This window comes from Petromyzon marinus, chromosome 12 (assembly GCF_048934315.1).
Source record: "Petromyzon marinus isolate PM22_M1 ecotype Great Lakes invasive population chromosome 12, UKy_Petmar_22M1.pri1.0, whole genome shotgun sequence".
Lineage (NCBI taxonomy): Eukaryota > Metazoa > Chordata > Hyperoartia > Petromyzontiformes > Petromyzontidae > Petromyzon > Petromyzon marinus.
In genome coordinates this window covers 6,340,857-6,358,992 of record NC_133678.1, presented here as the reverse complement: position 1 = coordinate 6,358,992, position 18,136 = coordinate 6,340,857, and the positions used below count along the sequence as shown (strand labels likewise).

At 45.0% G+C, this 18,136-nt stretch overlaps 1 protein-coding gene across 4 annotated transcripts in view; it reads right to left on the bottom strand.

Annotated features, from left to right (window-relative positions):
- Nucleotides 1–18,136, bottom strand: part of LOC116941632 (gamma-2-syntrophin-like) — a 150,760-nt gene that overhangs the window by 26,858 nt on the left and 105,766 nt on the right. The window lies entirely within an intron of this gene.

Genomic DNA, 18,136 nt, shown 5'->3' with positions numbered 1-18,136 from the left:
ACGGTTCAACAAAGTTAGTTTCTTTTGAGTTTGGTCGTGCAACATCAATTTGCGGCTATTACCCTCCGTCAGCTGACAGAATCAATCTAATCAAGTTGTCACGTGGACTTTTTAAAGAAAAACTGTCGAAACTTTGATTGATTTTCAACTTTCCGGTTTTGTTGATAAACTAAATCAATTGGCGCATTTTCCCACCTGTGGCATCGTGATGTTATTGGCTCAGCCGGGTGGCAGAGGGTCATAGTTAAACGACTTCGACTATACCTACAAGACCTAACCCAACATGAACTAATCATGAATCATTATATTGGTCGTAGAAGCCTACAGTATAAAATGAAAGTGAGTTTGATCATTAACGGTGATATTTCAACATTGAATAAAGCAATAAGTATTCTTATTTGATAAACACCATTCAGTTTATGAAACAAGTTCAGACAAGAAAAGTCCGTTCCATAGCTAGTGTCTGAGGTATTATTCTTTAGTTTACTATTTTGGGGGAATTTCTGCTGGAATCGTTGCACATCACGTTTTGTAAGTTGTCTGCGAGGATTTCTGCTTCAGGATGAGTATTTTCAAAGACGCATACATCATCATATGAGAGAACATCTGCAATGTACGTGTGATAATGGGTTTCATTGATTTTTTTTTGCGAAGGTGTAAAACGGTATCAACCAGAAACTGCCGTGACGGGACTGTGTGAAAGGATTGCTGGGCAAGCAAAGTGATGCTTGACAAGTTCAGTAACAAGCGAAATACATTTATGCAAAGTCATCAACTACACCAACACTGACACTATGCAATCACCATTAACTAATTATGTCAGATAGATTTCATTTCAGATGTATGCTTGAATATACTTGGTATTGCGTACGTATTCGATTATATATGATAGCCTGTTCCACATTTTTTGTTATCGTATTATTATCAAATCACACAAAAGTAGAATGTATCATAAAAGTAATGTAACAAAAACTGATTTCACAACCATTCTATGCGGCAAATATGCCGCTTTATAATGTTGTTTGCCATATTACAAAAATACATTGTAGTTTCCCCGTGATTGTAAGCCATTATAAATATAGCTCTGAGATTGCTCAAGAGGTGTGGTTTTGTACAGCATGCTGCGAATCTCATTATGATTCTGTTGGCTGGATTTAATAAGTTGTTCAGCATTATGCCACCCCTGACAGTGTGCATTAAATGTAATGCAAACAATACAACTTAAAAAAACAACACGCCCCAAGCAGAGGTTGAATGTAATTGGTAAGAATGTACCAATACTATAATAATATATTCTGAAATATGTACTGCACATAAATATAGAATTACATTTCTAAAGGCCATAAAATATTGTTGATTTTATCGTTGACTAATTTTCTTGCAGATATCCACCTATATAAACATACCATTGGCATGCCTCGAGTGCAGTTCATGCTCATCTTTACACTATACAATAATATTTTTTATTATCTGTACCAGCTGTGGCATATCAGAGTGGAAACAATACCGCGTGCCATGCGATATTGTGTTTACTTTATTTTATTTTATACGTAACTGGCTTTAAACATTGTGGCAATCGTTTTCGGAGATCGCAGAATGCGCCCAATGCACACCACGCACCCACAGTGTACAAGATACATCAATAAAATACCCGTCTTGAGTTAACACGTAGGGTTCCACAGCCAATATGAATCATCATCATCATCATCATAGATTTTTGGTTAGGCCATGTAATGTATTGACCAAAACTGTATCGCAAGACTCTTTCCCACCCTACGCGACCAAGCAAACACAATTGTCACGTGCACAAGCATGTACGGAACCAATTATTTAAATGACATGTCGTATCTAATATACAAATTTAGCTTTGAGAATTGTTCTTCGAATGACAATTGCGCACGTGACAATTTGATTTGTTCGGCTGTGTGAACACGGAGACGCGGGTCTGATTCCTGGCCGTGGTTATCATGAGTGGCAAGTGATATCTCAAACCGGCCCTGGGCCTCTATCCTCCTTCCCTAACTCACGCTGACCAGCCTGGTGATGTATGATCAAACTACTCCAATAACGGACACGACGAGGGGGCAGGCCTTCAAGCAGCAGTGGATTGGCATATGTCTGCGCAATATTAAAAGCAAAAGCAACAACGGATATTACACAAATGTAGGTTGCGTACCAGGAAATACCCACATATGGAATTAAGTAAATTAGAGGTTACAAAATGTAATGCTCGAACAAACAAACAAACATTAAAAAAAGTTAAGCTGCCACATTATTCAACCTAATGTATTCAAGGGGCAGAATAATCCTCTTTACTTTCCTACTTCAACCTTATTTGTTGCGGTTGCAGTCAATAACCGTTTACCAAATTTAAAGATAGATTGAGTGGGCCTGCAGCAAGAAAAAAGCAAGCGCAGAGGTCTCTGCCACAGCGCGTTCATTCTGCAGAGAACTGCAGCCAGATTTAAATTGCTATTAAAACCTCTGAGACACAGCCACACAAGGGACAATGTGCTACATTTTTGCAGGAATGGCAATTCTATATATGTAAAAAAAAGTTCTCACCGAAATTATTTGATTCTTAAATTGCCTGGTGTGTTGTGGAATGCTATGCTACCATTGTATGTTGTTTCGTGAAATGCTTATTACATTCGCTTCGTTTGGTTTGGAATTGTGCCAATTATTTTTCAAGAATGACTCCTTAGGCTAAAAATGTGATGGCACTTCCCAGCAAGCAGAGGATTCTACTTCATTGATTTATTTAATGATTTCCAGAATGGTACGCACAGCAGGCAGTCTGCTGACACTGGCTAAATGCTGCAACGGAAGCTCACTTTGTGATTTTTTTTTTCTCCAGCAAATTCCATCCGGAGCTGATTATTACATTTCACTGGACTGATACGCATACATAAGCAGGGTCGACATCTGCGCAGGGCTAGCATAAACAAATCCTGGAACATCTGGAAGTTCATATTGAGTATGAGCCAGTGGTTCTGCCACCCCACAGACGGTTGCAAGAATACATTACATGGGGGTTGCTTCACGTCACTGCAAACATTATTATGCACAAGATACACAGCGAAATGATTTCAAAAATTGTGTGAAACTGTGGCGTAAAGAGACTGATTATAATTAACGTAATTTTAATGGTGTAATCATAATGAGTTTTATTCATATCAATCAAAATGATCCTAGTTTGATTCGGTGTACCCCTATATTTTAATGAATCCAGGTCATCCTGAGCTGTTTGTAGCCCTAAACGTTTTGTTTTTTTTGGTTGCTTTTGCCCAATGCCAGCACCGCAAATAGGGTATAGCAAGCCTTGCGTCTCTCAAACAAAAATCCACCAGCTGTGTGTGGGCATGCACCTCCGATTAGCACGGTTGGCTGCATACGGTGCAAAAGAAGTTCAACATTACATACATGCTACAGATAACAGATGCTTTTAACGTACGTGTTAACAGCTTCTCCAAAATAATTGTTTAAATACTTATTTAGTGTTAACTAAGCACATTTAGATTGTTAAGTGGTGGTAAAGAGAACTGAAAATAACATTCTTGGACATTTTTCTTCAGTTCCTGTCAACTCAACACAGGCTGGATATTCACGTATCAAAATTGTAAATTTTACCGGAGCTGAAAGAGTTTTTCTGTTCTCAGTTTTTCAAATAAGTATTGGATGTATTGTCTCCCACAGAAACGTCCATATTTACTACAACTCTACATTAGAGTATTGTATGTACATTTACAGCTAAGTTATATATGCAACATGACAATTTATGTAACATATTGAACCAATCCCGCAAACGATTTATGCCAAATACATATTTTTGCTTAAAAACGGCAAGCTTTACCATCCCAAACAGAGAATAAATTGACCGACAGTAAAAACATCATTATTACTAAAATTACAATTTCAGAATTCCTAACTATAATATTCTGAGTGCTGTAGCAAGCACATTGTTCTATGTATGGAAATGATTATATGTCTGCACTGGTAATATGCACAGAAACAGCTTAAATTTCCTTTGTGGTTCATGCATTTCAGTATTTTATTTTCCTACAAAGTGTTCTTCTCATCTGCTTTTTTTTTCGTGTGGGCTTTGTATGCAATTTTTCAGAGATTGAGAGAGCTTTGCCCCTGTGTGGCTGAGCTGGGCATGGGGGAAAATATGACAGCTTCAACAATTGCTGCGATCCCTGTAATTGAACTGCCAGTAACACTCACTCGCTGCTCCTGTGCATTGTCACACCTTGAGTGCAAACTATTTTTGATAAACCAGTGTTGACAACAATTATTATTTTCAATTTTAAACTCCAAAGTGTTTTGTTTCATTATTTAAAAAATACAATGTTTTGTCAGTTCACATTAACCAATTGCAATTCAATTGCATGGATGTCAGGTAAAATTGTTTCTCTATTCCTGATCAATCATGCCCTACATATTAAACTTTAATCAACAGGTTTGTTTGGTGGCAAACTAAAAAATAAAGCAATAAAAACCAGACTGATGATCAACATTCATGTTTTATAATTTTTCCTTATTTAGCACACACTAACATGCATCTGTGGTGTAATGGTTCGCACATTGTACCTTCTATAAACTAAACAAAGCAATTTATATTATACCAAGTGAGGCCTACTGAGCTCTCAGAAGTGAGCTGGTCACCAATGAAGGCTCAAAATGTGCACAGTTATTGCAGTCAAATACTTGAAACACACGTTTCTAAATGTGAAGGGAAAATCCGGAGGACCCAGAGAAAAATCCTCGCGACCGCAGGGAGAACATGAAACTCCAAATATACAGGCATCGTCAGGTCCTCAAGAGGGTCCTTCTTCATGGTTACACAATCCGCAAAGCTATCACTCCAACCATGAAGAAGGACCCTCTTGAGGAGCCATTCAAAACCATCACTTTACCCTACATTGCGGGGATCACAAAAAAGATATCCAAAATCTTGAATAAACACAAGATCCAGGTCCGATTCAACACATTACATAAAATCCGTGATCTGGTTCCGTCTGTAAAAGATGTGATTCCGGACATACACTACCCTGGCGTCTACAAACTAAGTTGCCTCTGTGGTAGTAGTTACATTGGAGAAACCAAACGACATGTCTCGGACCGCATCCGTGAACACAAAGCAGACCTAAAACACTGTAGGACCAACACCTCGGCCGTGGAAGATCACTGTTATAATTCAGTAGGCTCACATGACATTGACTTCTCCAAGACAGAGGTTCTCTGCAAGCCATCTGGCTACCATGAGAGATTTGTTCATGAGGCTATCCACATATACAAACACAGAGACAATTTCAACCGAGAAGATGGATTTTGGTTTAGCAATCATTGGAAGGATTTGATACACCATTTCGGGTCTTAATTGATTGTTCACGCTTATGGTGTCTTTCAGACCGCATCCATTATTTTCGTCTCCCCCCTCCTCTTTTCCGAACATAGATGGACTCGTCCATCTGAATAACTGCCAAATCGCTCTCCGTGGTGCTAACGTAAAAAAAAAACTGCCAGTTTTTTCAAATTTTCTTGCTGTGGTTTCCACACCTGATGATGATTGCTTGTGTTGCAGTCGAAACGTCGTGAGAATTTTATTGTTTTATATTTTTATTATTTTATTGTTTCCCTTCTACGTGGTGACTTTTACCGAAAGAACCAAGAAGATGAACCCCTGCAGTCACGAAAGCTTTAAATCAAAAGGTCCCATGATGTTTTTTTTGTTTATTCCCCTGCCTCGAGCCACTCAGCAATATAAATGGGTACACTCCAGTGTAGTGGAGTAAAGTGTGGGTATCCCCACCAAGACATCTGGCCAGCATGGGAGAACAGGCCAAAAAAAAACCTTGTCCCAGCAGTGGAGCCTCTTCTGTCAGTCGTGGCATGAGCAAGAAAGTTCAGGGCTGAATCTTTAACGGTTACCTTTTTAGTAATGACTGACATGTTTCAAGGTTGACCTTATGTACACGGTATATATTTAACAAACTTTTTTTCTGCGCTTTTCACAATCTCACTAAAAGTAGTTTATGCACGCTCACATGTCCAGCTGCTATGGGTCAGTTCTCCCAAATGAAATTAATTAAATACAGTCGTAATATTAAGTTTCACGTGGTTGCTTACAGACCCTTTTAAAGATGTTGCCAGTCATGTGTTCAGAGCAGCAGGTCTCACTCACGGCGCTTCTTTGCACGAGTACACGTGCGCAACATTACCCTTGAAAATAAAAATCAAAGGATGCAGGAAACACGGGCACCTTGTAGTCCAACAGAGTGTGATGACCTAATAGACCCTAGAGGGGACATTGAAATTGATCTCTTTTCGCAGTGCTATTCGGAAATTTCCACGGGTGTATACTGCAGAAGTCTTTTGAGACAGTTACACCGTTAAAGCATTAGAACAATAAAATGTGAATACAAAACAAAAGCTGTAGAGCTTCATATCGTATGTCCCCTTCAAACTTACCATAGTTCCTTATTCTAATGTAAATGCATTAAACACTATATAGTGTACATAGTTGTAGGCTGACTATCAGCAAAATATAGAGAATTGAAAGACATCTATTTCTAGTTTTGGGTAAAAATTTATTAGTATGCCTTTAAATGCTACAATTTAGAATGTTACAATATATGACCCATAAGCGTGGATACATATATACACTTCCAATTATAACGGTTTTCTATGTATGTTGCGAGAGAAGTTCAACATACATACACCCTGTATATATGGGGTTTGGATATGTCAGTACAGACATTATTACAAACAATTAAAGCAGTTTTGAATGTCAAACTTTATGCTTAGCAAAACAATTCCACGAGAGAAACCTAGTGGCATTTGGGTATAAAATATATCTAACTCTTACGCAGCACAAATATTTTGAGTGTAGCCATTGCAAAGACAAGTGGGTTTTACAGTTGGCCAAATCAGTCATATTTCATCATGCTACTCTTTCCAAAAACAAGTAATCACAATCGTGGGTACATTAAAAAAACATGATTGTTGAAGCCATATACTTTCCTGATTCATGCAATGTTCTGTGGAACATGTATTCCTAATAAATCTCTGCCTCTATGTCATAGCCACGGTGAGCTATAGAGGCATCTTCTTTCGCATACCAATTGCACACCATTTTCATTTTAATATACCTTCCCCTTAACACCCCATGAATTTGCATAAGCCACTGAATATGATAATCATGCTTTTACCTGTTCATGTTTCTGATCACATGACTGGTTTTTCTGGTTAATGGGAAGCGAGGGAGCAGGCCTTTGTTGCCTGTAACCACTTTGCCATCCTTGGAAAAATATATTTTCTTTTCAGATACATTATTTGGTTTGTGAACATTTAACGCTAATTTTAAAATACGTTACAGTGCCATCTACCAAAGCCCCGTTTTTTGGGCAGTATACTAGCTACCCCATAGCAGAGTGTATATAATTTTGCAGTGGCCTATCTACACAAGGAAAAAATGCTAATTTATTTTTCATCACAATTGCTGAACACAGGAGCAAAAGGCTCAACATGCCAAGCGGCCAGCAACAAACAGGGATGTTTAAATAGTTTTTATCTAGTGCATAGAGGCTGCAAAAGGACATCATGGCTTGACAGTTAACAGGTCCCTGCAGGGTGGGCTGGTAGGAACATTGGAATTTTGCGCAATTTTATTTTTACACCCCAACAGCACGAGATTTCACTTCGTTAAAGTATTGAAAGGGGACGGACGGACGGACACATTCATCTATTGCAGGCTGGTACACTCAGTTTACAACTTCGTTCCTACCAGTAAAAGCAGCTTCCATGTTGCCTCAGTGTGATAGTTGCCAATCCTTGCGTCCATCTCAAGATGAGACGTGGGCTCCAAAAGCCTCAATTTTACATAATGACTTTTACAACATCATCTTCAATGATTTTGTGTACGGTACCTACCATGCAGTACATCTTAAGGCGTTACAACATGGGGGTTTTTGAGATGATATCGGTAAGAAGGTGATTGCTGCTCAATTATAATGTGAAAAAAGCAATGCAGTATTTCGATTCAACTTGAGCAAAACGCAGCCAAGATCAAGGTAGCACCTTTGAAGTTCATTATGTATTACGTGTCCGCAAAATACCAGGCTAATTCAGGGGTTAGGGTGACCTGGTATTACTGTTTTCTTAAAATAAAAATCCATTATTTCCTAACAGCCCATTTACAGCTGGCCATGTTGTTTATATTGCATTTCATATGAGAAAAAATATAGAAAGCAATATAAAAGAAAGGTCAAAAGACATCAGACAACCAAAATGTCACAAGCAAATACTGGAACACACACGTCCAATTCCTGCAAGTAGTCACTGTTCAGTCCTAAACTGTGACTTGTGTTGACGTATCTGTGCGGTGTAGACTCCACAGTTAATGAGCCGGCATTGATTTGCACGCAGTTCATTGTTCGTGAACTGGGGTGCCACGGTGGGGAGATGTTAACTACCTCGCCTGGTATACAGCCGGTCGTGGGTTCGATTCCGACCTGGACGCCTGTATATTTGGAGTTTGCATGTTCTCCCCATAGTCGCGTGGATTTTTTTTCTCCGGGTCCTCCAGTTATTCCCTCCAAATTTAGAAACATGGGTTAAAAGTATTTAGCTGCTAGAGTATTTCCAAGTGACAAGCCTATTCGTTGAGATATCATTTGTGGCCAGGTCTCTTCTGAAACAGATGTGTATAGCTCGGTGAGCCTTATCTGGTAAAATAAACATAGTTTCAATTCTAGATTTGAAGCTTTCGTGACTGCAAGGATCCATACTCTTTGGTTCTATTCGGTAAAGTCACGTAGGTAAAAAATAAAGCAACAAAAATCACGACGTTTCGGCCACAACACAAGTGGCCTTCTTCAGGTGAAGGAACAGAACTGTCGGGACGACAGCGCTTCAATGACCGCTGCTAAGATTTGCAGCGTCTTTTTAGCTCGGTGGGAGGAGCAGGGCGCCTTGACAAAGGAGTTTACATATCAAAAATATCTGTGTTCAAGTGTTGAAGCAGCAAGGTGTTAAAGTCAGAAAATTAGCTGGGGGATTAGCATGTTTTTGTGTAGAGGGTGCGGAGGATGGGTCACTGTGTGTGTGCAATAGAAACGGAAAAATTAAAGATCGGCAAGAATGTGCTGTCAGGGGAGAGTAGAAAAAAGGGTTTAATAAAAAGTTCGGAAGGAATATGCTTGGTATACCATTACTTGAAATTGCTGTTAGAAATTAGTTGACGTTTGGTATGATTTAAAACGTCTTCCCAATGATTGCTTAATTTGAAACCATCCTCTCGGTTGAAGTTATGTCTGTGTTTGTATATCTGAATGGCTTCGTGGACAAATCTCTGGTGATAACCTGTAGGTTTACAGAGAACCTTGGTATCGGAGAAGACAATCTCATGATCACCCATAGCGTTGTAACAATGATCAGCCACAGCAGATGAATTCGTTCTGCCGTGTTTCAGATCTGATTTGTGCTCGCGAATTCGGTCAGAGATATGTCGTTTCCTCTCCCCGATATAGCAATAGTTTCGTTTCGTTTGGTGAGTGCGATTTTGCGTTTCCAATTTCTTTCTAATGTTTCAATATTTAAGGCCTACCCCCTCTTGTCCCCTTTCATGCCCCCTCCCCCCAGACAACAAAACATCTCCAATAAATACGGCATATCCACCCATGGCTTTTGCATAGCATGTGGATTGGCTGGGTCTCGTGGGTGCGAGCACAAACATTTGGGCGGCAGGTGCAGAGAAGAGTGGGGATGAGTGGCTGCTCAGAGAGGAGTCGGTGGCCTGCTGTGTGTGTGTGATATTGTAGTTTGAGCCTTGGGACTCGAACTCTGGTACTATGGGGCTCGAGCACATCAGGAATTCATTATTCACACACCCTGTTATGTGCTTATGGAAATCCACGGGTGGATTCGCCATTGTGACATGTGATGTTTTTTTTCTCTCTCTCTTAAACAGGTTTCTCTTATTTCATTTCATTTGGACGGTGCGATGACATGCTTTACCCTATTTATATATATGTGTCTCTTAGCATCATGACATTGCTGAGAAAAAGAAAAATAAATCCATCAAAAACTTTCAAGTGGAGCACTATATGGATTTAGAAATGATTGACCTCGCACTCAGTCAAAGTAGTATTTAATAAGCTTGTTATATAGTAGCATCGATGTTACGACCCAGTGTGAGATGGTCAGGATTCACAGCTGTCAAGCCTGCTGTGGGATAATCAAACAAAGGTCGAAAAGGTCATTTTTAAAAGATGACTATTTTGCTCACGCTCTAACTTGTATAGCAAACCTTGTTATCTCTCACCTGCCACTTGGGAGACATATATGAAGCAGTAGAGGTGTGAATGCCATGTGGGGTGACACGGCATTATGGTAAGATGTGGTGCATCGGTTCACGCAATATACTGTGCACCTGACGACCTGAGTTTGATTTTCAGCTACTGCTGATATAATTCGTGAGTTAAATATGAACTGGTCCATGGCCTTATGTAGGATGACTCGGCTTTAAATGGGTACGTGCAATGTGCAATGGGGAGACAAAGGCGGTTGATGATGGTGTTGGCCACACGTGCAATGTGCAATGGGGAGACAAAGGCGGTTGATGATGGTGTTGGCCACACGTGCAATGTGCAATGGGGAGACAAAGGCGGTTGATGATGGTGTTGGCCACACGTGCAATGTGCAATGGGGAGACAAAGGCGGTTGATGATGGTGTTGGCCACACGTGCAATGTGGAGACAAAGGCGGTTGATGATGGTGTTGGCCACAAATCCCCTTCCCTTGTGCGGGAGTGCAGATCTCAATTAGTCCCCTCTTAACAGAACTTGCTCCAAGCCTCTGTAAGCTATATGGGGGATATTTATGTGAATGCGTATGCATGTGGCTTGAATCCTTATAAGGTAATCTATTGTATTTGCATATTGTCCTGAAAAACAAAAAGAAGAATGAAATAATAAAATGTTTTGGGTTAGATCGCGTTATTTATAAATGTGTCATAAACCTCCACCACCCGACACGGTCAATCAGCAAAAAAGTGTCATGTTGGCAAAAGACAAATAGTTCACTACTTTAGCCCACCGGTGTGTTGAAGAGTGAATCCACAACATTTACAGTTTGAGTACGCCGTTTCGCTGGCAATTACATCCACCATCATCGGGCAATTCGCCAGAATGTTAAAGCCCTCACTTGCTCCCGGACTTAAATAGAGCAGCAGGGTGATGTCATCATTTAACTCATTTTAGGTGCAGTGATTTGAGGCGGGGGGGGGGGGTATTGTAATTATATAATCGATTGGTAATCAGTCAATGGTTATGATTAGTAATGAGTTGTAGATTAGTAATTAGTTGTAATATGTGTTATTGTGATTATATGCTACATTAGTAATCCGTTAATTAGTATGTGTTTCCCCTATAAGGAATTGTAATATTATTATTTAATAATACGCTTCCAAGCCGCACTAAGCCTGTAGCTGTCAGAGTGATTAACGTTATTTCTATTCCTCTCAACTTCAATGGATTCTCTAATTAGTCTTTGCCAGGAATAATTAGTCTTACACAACACTTCAACGTTATGAAAATCAATTGAGTGTCCTTGTTGACAAGCATGTTCTGCCACTGCCGACAGTTGTGTTTGAGATCATTTAATATTTCTTTAATGTTCTTTTAGTCTTATGCTGATGTTACGTCCCGTCTGTCCAATATAGCACTACGACAGAATGGCTACAATAATGCTCAAATTAACAGAGCACTGAATGCCAAATCATGATCGCAAAGCAATACTGCTGAAAGCGATCAGATTGTTAAAACAATAAACTTCCATATATCTCAGGAGTAACTGACAAATTAGCCCGTGTTTTGCAAAAGCAAAACATTACAGTAAGATTTGGTACAGTACACAAAATTCTAAAACTAGTATCTTGCACTAAAGACGCATTACCTAAATTATCAACAGAAGGTGTATATCGGATTAATTGTTTATGTGGCAGATGCGTGGAGCAGGGGCGGGCTTGACACCAACGCACGCCAGGAGGCACAACTGCGTCAGGGTGGAGTTGAAGGACGACGTGGAGGAGGAGGTGACGATTGATAGAGCGACCTTTGTGAGATCGGTGGTGCTCGGGATGTTGCAGGTGGAGGTGGCGGACCTGTACTGTTTGATTGCTCTGCCGGGGGGGGGAGGGCCTTTGATGTGAGCTTTACTTCGAGCCTCCTGCTGCAGAACTTCCTCACTCGCTTCGAGGAGAGGGCGGGGGAGAACCCTCTGGCATCCATGAGGACGCAGCTACGCTGTCGGATCTAGAAACAAAGGTTGTGACTGTCTTCTTGTATAATGAGGCACTGCATGACCAGGACGTGGAGGTATCGTTGAGACAGCATTGCGTGCTATTATCCAACTGCAAGAGGGTGCAAGACTCTGTGGGGATATGGACCGGGGCCAGGCAATGGAGGGTGCGCCTGAAGACGGAGGGGGGGGGGGCTCTGAAACATATCCCGAGCGCCTTAAATATCAGGGGGAACAGGGGGTATGTGGTATACACAGGCCAGCCTAAGCTGTGTAGGAGGTGTGGGGGAAGGGGGCACCTGGCGGCAGCATGTGAGGCAAGAAGCTGCTACAGGTGTAAGGCACTGGACCACACGGTGGAGGAGTGCAGAGAGCCGGTCCAATGTAACCTCTGCGGTAGCAGAGGGCACCTGTATAGGAACTGCCCGGAATCATACGCCAACAGGGTGCGGGCGTACCGGGGTGGATGGGAAGGGGAGGTGGTGGAGGAAACAACCGGTCGGGGATCAGACCGGGAATTTGCAGGGGAGGAGGAAGGAGAGGTGGCAGAACCACCCCCCCCCCCCGGGGGGGGGGGGGTGAGGGAGGAAGACCTGCGGGGGGGGGGGAAGCAACAACATCACCGGACCGGGAGGAGGGGTAGCAGGGGGAGGAGGGGAGGGAAGACGAGGGAGACGCCCCAGGAATCCCCGTGGTGGACTGGGCGGAGGCAGTGGGCGAGGGCAAGAGGGAGCGATGGACGGAGGAAGGAGCTGAAGGGGCATGGGCGGAAACAACGGGGAGGGAGAGGAAACTGAACAGGGCCCCAAAGGGAGTCGGTCCCCAGCACGACACAGAACCTTCAGACTCCTCACTGGACACGGAGGTGTCTGGGTGGAGGAGGACAGAAGAAGGGGGGTGGTGGAACGGGGGGAAGCCCCGGAGGTTGGGAGGTAGGAAGAAAGTGCGGGAGAAGGTGGACAAGGACAGTTACAGAGAGCGTGGAACGGAGTCGGAGTCGGACTAAAGTGCACTCCGACATGGACCTCTCGGTGGCGTCCATAAACGTGAGAGGAGTGAAAGGGAAGGGAAGGAGGGGAGCAATTATGCAGCTGTTAAAGGCCACCAGAAGGGACGTGACCTTCCTTCAGGAGTGCCACCTGCCGTACACCCTGGGCTCGGAAGAACCGCTTGAAGACTGGGACGGCCACTACTTATGGTCGGGTAGTAACGGGAATCGGTGCACTGGGGAAGTTACCCTCCTGGGCAAGAGGGGAATGCGGGTGGAGGGAACCCAAGAGATGATCCCGGGCTGACTCCTTTGTGTGGACGTGTCCTACCGGGGCGTGGAGCTGAGGCTGGTGAATGTGTACGCCCCTGTATGATGCGCGGAAAGGGTAGACTTGTGGGAGACCCTGGCGACCCTGCTGGTTACTAGGCGACAAGTCATTGTAGGGGGAGACTTCAACTGCCCGCTATACTTGACGGACCTGGTGTCGGCAAAGGGCAGGAGGAAACTGGACTCTTCCTCCAGGAAGCTGAGAGAACTGATGGAGGACCTCGGCATGATAGACGCTTTTAGGAGGGTGCATGATGCAAGACCTGGATACACATGGTCAGACAAAAGCGGGGGAGCGCAGTCGCGGATAGACTTTGTCTTTACCTCTGCCAAAGTAGAAGTGGAAAGTGCGGGGGTGGAGCCCTTCCCCTTCTCGGACCACAAAATGGTCGTGGCAGGGCTCGCGATCCCAGGTGGGGCGAGGAGAGAAAAAGGGATTTGGAAACTGAACGTGGGCCTATTGGAGGGCGAAAAAGTGGTGGGGGACTTTGTGCAAAAATACGACGACTGGAGGACCTTACAGGACTGTTTTCCCACGAGGGTGGAATGGTGGTGCCTGTTGAAGGGCAGGGGGAAAACGCTATTCCAGTACCATAGTAGGAGGAGGAGTGTGAACAGGGAGTTGAGGCAGTGGAACGCCAGGTTGGAGAGGGTGTACAGATTGCTCGAACTAGGCTTCCCAATGGGGGAAAGAATAGAGAAATTGAAGGGGAGGATAGCCTCGGTGTTAGAAAGGAGGGCAATACAGCTAGTGTACAGGGCGAGGGTTAGGGCAACGGAGGAGGGGGAGAAATGGACGAGATTATTCTTCAAAGCAGGTAGGGAGGGGGATAACGTAGTCAGGGAGTTGGTAAGCCCTACCAGGGGCAGGCAGACGACGACGGCAGGTATGACGAGTATAGCGGAGGACTACTATAGGGAGCTGTATGGGAGAAAAGGGACAGATGGGGGGAAGCGGGAGGCGCTGTTGGGAGCATTGGGGAGGAGGATTGGGAACCCAGAGGCGCTGGGGGAGAAGATTCGGCCGGGAGAGGTGGAGGAGGTGGTGAAGGGGCTGAATAGGAATAGAACCCCGGGCCCGGATGGTATCCCAGCGGAGTTCTACGTCAAGTTCTGAGAGCACCTGAAGGAGGACATGTTGCAAATCTGTAGGGAGACTTTAGAGGAGGGCCGGATGCCGGACAATATGCGGGAGGGGTTAGTTACGCTGATTTATAAAGGGAAGGGGGATCGCAGGGACTTGGGGAGCTGGCGCCCAATTACACTCCTAAACACGGACTACAAGATTTTAGCGAGGATAGTTGCGACGCGATTAGGGAAGGTGGTGGGGGGGGGGGGGGGGGTAGAGCCAGATCAGATGTGCGCGGTCCCGGGGAGGAGGATCGCGGACTCCCTGGTGGTGCTGAGGGAGGCTATAGAAGGGGAAAGAGAGAGGGGGTGTCCACTGGGGATTTTGAGTTTGGACCTGGACAAAGCCTTTGACCGCCTGTCGCATGAGTATATGCTGGCGGTGATGGAGGGAATGGGAGTGAATGGGCCCCTGGTGGAGTGGGTGGCACGGCTCTATGGTGGGCTCAGGGCTAGGCTTTTGATAAATGGGGAATGCTCCGGGGCGATCCCAGTAGAGTCCGGGGTGAGGCAGGGGTGCCCGATGATCCCGGTCTTGTTCGTCATGAGTATGGAACCTCTTGCACAGACAATAAGGGATAACCAAAGGATAAGGGGAGTGACAATCCCGGGCAACAAGGAGCAAGGGAAAGTGACATTGTATCTGGACGACGTGGCCGTGCTGTGCAGGGACGTCGCGTCAGTGTGGAGAGCTATGGAGGAGACAGGGCGGTTCTGTGCGGCCTCCGGCTTGAAGATCAACACGAGGAAGAGCGAACTAATGGCCTTTGGGGACTCGAGGTTGTTCGAGGGTCGGCCACCGGAGTTGAGGCTGCAGACGGCAGAGATCACGGTGCTGGGGGTGACCTTCTGTAGGGATAGATCGGCGGAGCATAACTGGGAGAAAAGGATAAGGAAGGCGAAGGGACGTTTGGATAAGTGGGCAGGGAGACGGCCCACGATGGCTGGGAGGATCATGGTGGTGAAGGTGGAGATTCTGCCAGCGCTAAACCACCTGGCACACGTATTCCCACCTGGTAGGAGGGAGGTCAGGGCCTTGACATCGACGCTATTCGGATTGATCTGGGGGGGAGGGATGGAGAGGGTAAGGAGAGCGATACTGTGAAAACGGGTTGTGAACGGGGGGAGGGGTGCCCCAAATGTGGCATACACCCTGATCTCGATCTTTGTGTGTAATGCAATGAGACAGTTCTTCTCTGCAGAACCGCGAGGCAAGGCAGCATGCTACATGAGGTACCGCCTGACGTGGCGCCTGCGGGGCCTCGGGATGACCCAAGCGGAGAGGAGCACACCCTTGTACTGGCCGGGGGGCTGGTTGAGTGAAGTGATGGGGGACTATATAGAGCAGCACGGCCTGAACCGGTGGGGGGACCGGTGGAACCCCAGAGAGGTGCGGGCCGAGGCGGAGGAAGGGGAGACCTGTGAGGACTGCCAGGTGTGAGGAGGGAGGTACACCGGCAAATCTGGAGGAACACGTCGTCGACTGCACTCACAAAAGAGCAGAGGGACCTATCCTGGCTGGCGGTCCGGGACAAACCGGGGACGAGGGGCTTCATGTACGCCCGCCAAATGGCATGCACCCCCAAGTGCCCGAGGGGCTGCAACGTGGACGAGAGCGCTGTACATGTGATGGTGGCATGCCCTTTTGCACAGGAGGTGTGGAGGCGGAGCGAACCGCTGTTGGCCCGGTTCGCCCCGACGAAGGTGACAACGTGGGACATTATTTGGGGGGAATTGCGGGGAGTGGGAGGGGAGGACAGGGACCGGGCGTGGGCCATAATAGGCGCAACAAAGGAGGCCTTGTGGAAGGCGCGCACGAAGGAACTGGAGGGGTCCCAGATGTCCCCTTTGGAAACGTGCCACATGGCGAGGAGGTTGTTGGAGAGGATGGTGGAGGTGGATCGGGTGAGGCTGGGGCACGAAGCCGCACGGGAAAAGTGGAAGTGGCCGCTGCCCAGGGTGGGATAGGGTGGGGCCAGGTGCCAGGAGGAGAGGGTGGTGGGAAGTACACGAAGTGTACCGGCGCCGGCCGCCTGAGGGGCGGGGCGCGGAGCGCCTGGCGTTTCAGGTCGGGGGGACGGGGGGGAGGGGCGTGGGAACGGACGGTGCTTGGGATGGGGGGGGGCTTTACGGGCGCCCGGGGGCGAGGTCGCGCGTGGCTGGAGGGGAGGTGGCCCTCCGTGCACAGATGCGCCCCAGTGCTGTGTCGGGCGGGGGGTGATTCCGGTCTCGCGGATGTGTCGTTGGCCGAGTGGGGCCTTCGTGGCGCGCGGGAGGGGGCGGCTCCTCGTTCTTTGTTTGTGTTCTTCGCTGAGAAACTGAATACAATTTTAAAAATCGTAGTTACCAGCGAAACGTCGTACTCAAACTGTAAATGTTGTGGATTCACTCTTCAATACACCGGTGGGCGGCAAAAGTAGTGAACTATTTGTCTTTTGTCAACGTGACACTTTTTTGTTGATTGGCTGTGTCGGGTGGTGGAGGGTACGACACATTTATAAATAACGCGATCAAACCCGAAAACCTTTATTATGAATAATATTGGTCGCGAAAGCCTACGTGTTAAACTGAGAAGTATGAAATGCTGCATTGCCAATGATGATTTGTTTCATCTACTATATACCACATTGCAGTTTATTTTCAGTCCACTCCTGCATCAAAGCCTCTCCACTTGTCAGCGGGAAGCCTAAAACTTGTTCGTATTTTTTTCACAATTGGTTTTAGGAACGTAACTGATGTCCCTATGTTCATAACGCAGCACGCAAACTACTGTACCATATTTCCACCCTTCATTATCGTTCTTTTATATGTCAGTGAAAGACTTTACATCCATATTTTATAAATCGTCATGAAAGTATACATAGCCAACATTTTAAATGGTTTCTTGCCTTATTCCGTAATGAATAATGCAATTGATGTTTAAATAATTTCACCACCTGCTACTTTTTGTATAACATAAACAGCTTTTGCATTATTTTTGTGAAGCCAGTTTTCGTTTTGTTGCCGAAGTCTGGATTTCTAAGAATGTATCTTTTGAATAGTTTACAGCATAAAATACATTTATTTCACTCATATTTCCCCCCTCATAATACACATCGTCTAAATGATATTTAAAAGAAAAAATATAGATAAATTGCCCACTTTTTTATTCAAGGATAAATGGGAGCGAATGACTACCACCAATTATTTCAAGCTATTCTGTATTTCCACCCATTAGCAATCTTTTATTTCAGTGTTTTTAAAATTTCAATTCTAAAATGTCTCCTTGTAACCTCAGATTAAAATAAAATGCGATGCAAGGAAATGATTGGGACATTTTATAGATTAGCATACACCGTGTCTCCATGAACCATATCTAATTCACGAACGTTAGTGCACATGCAATTC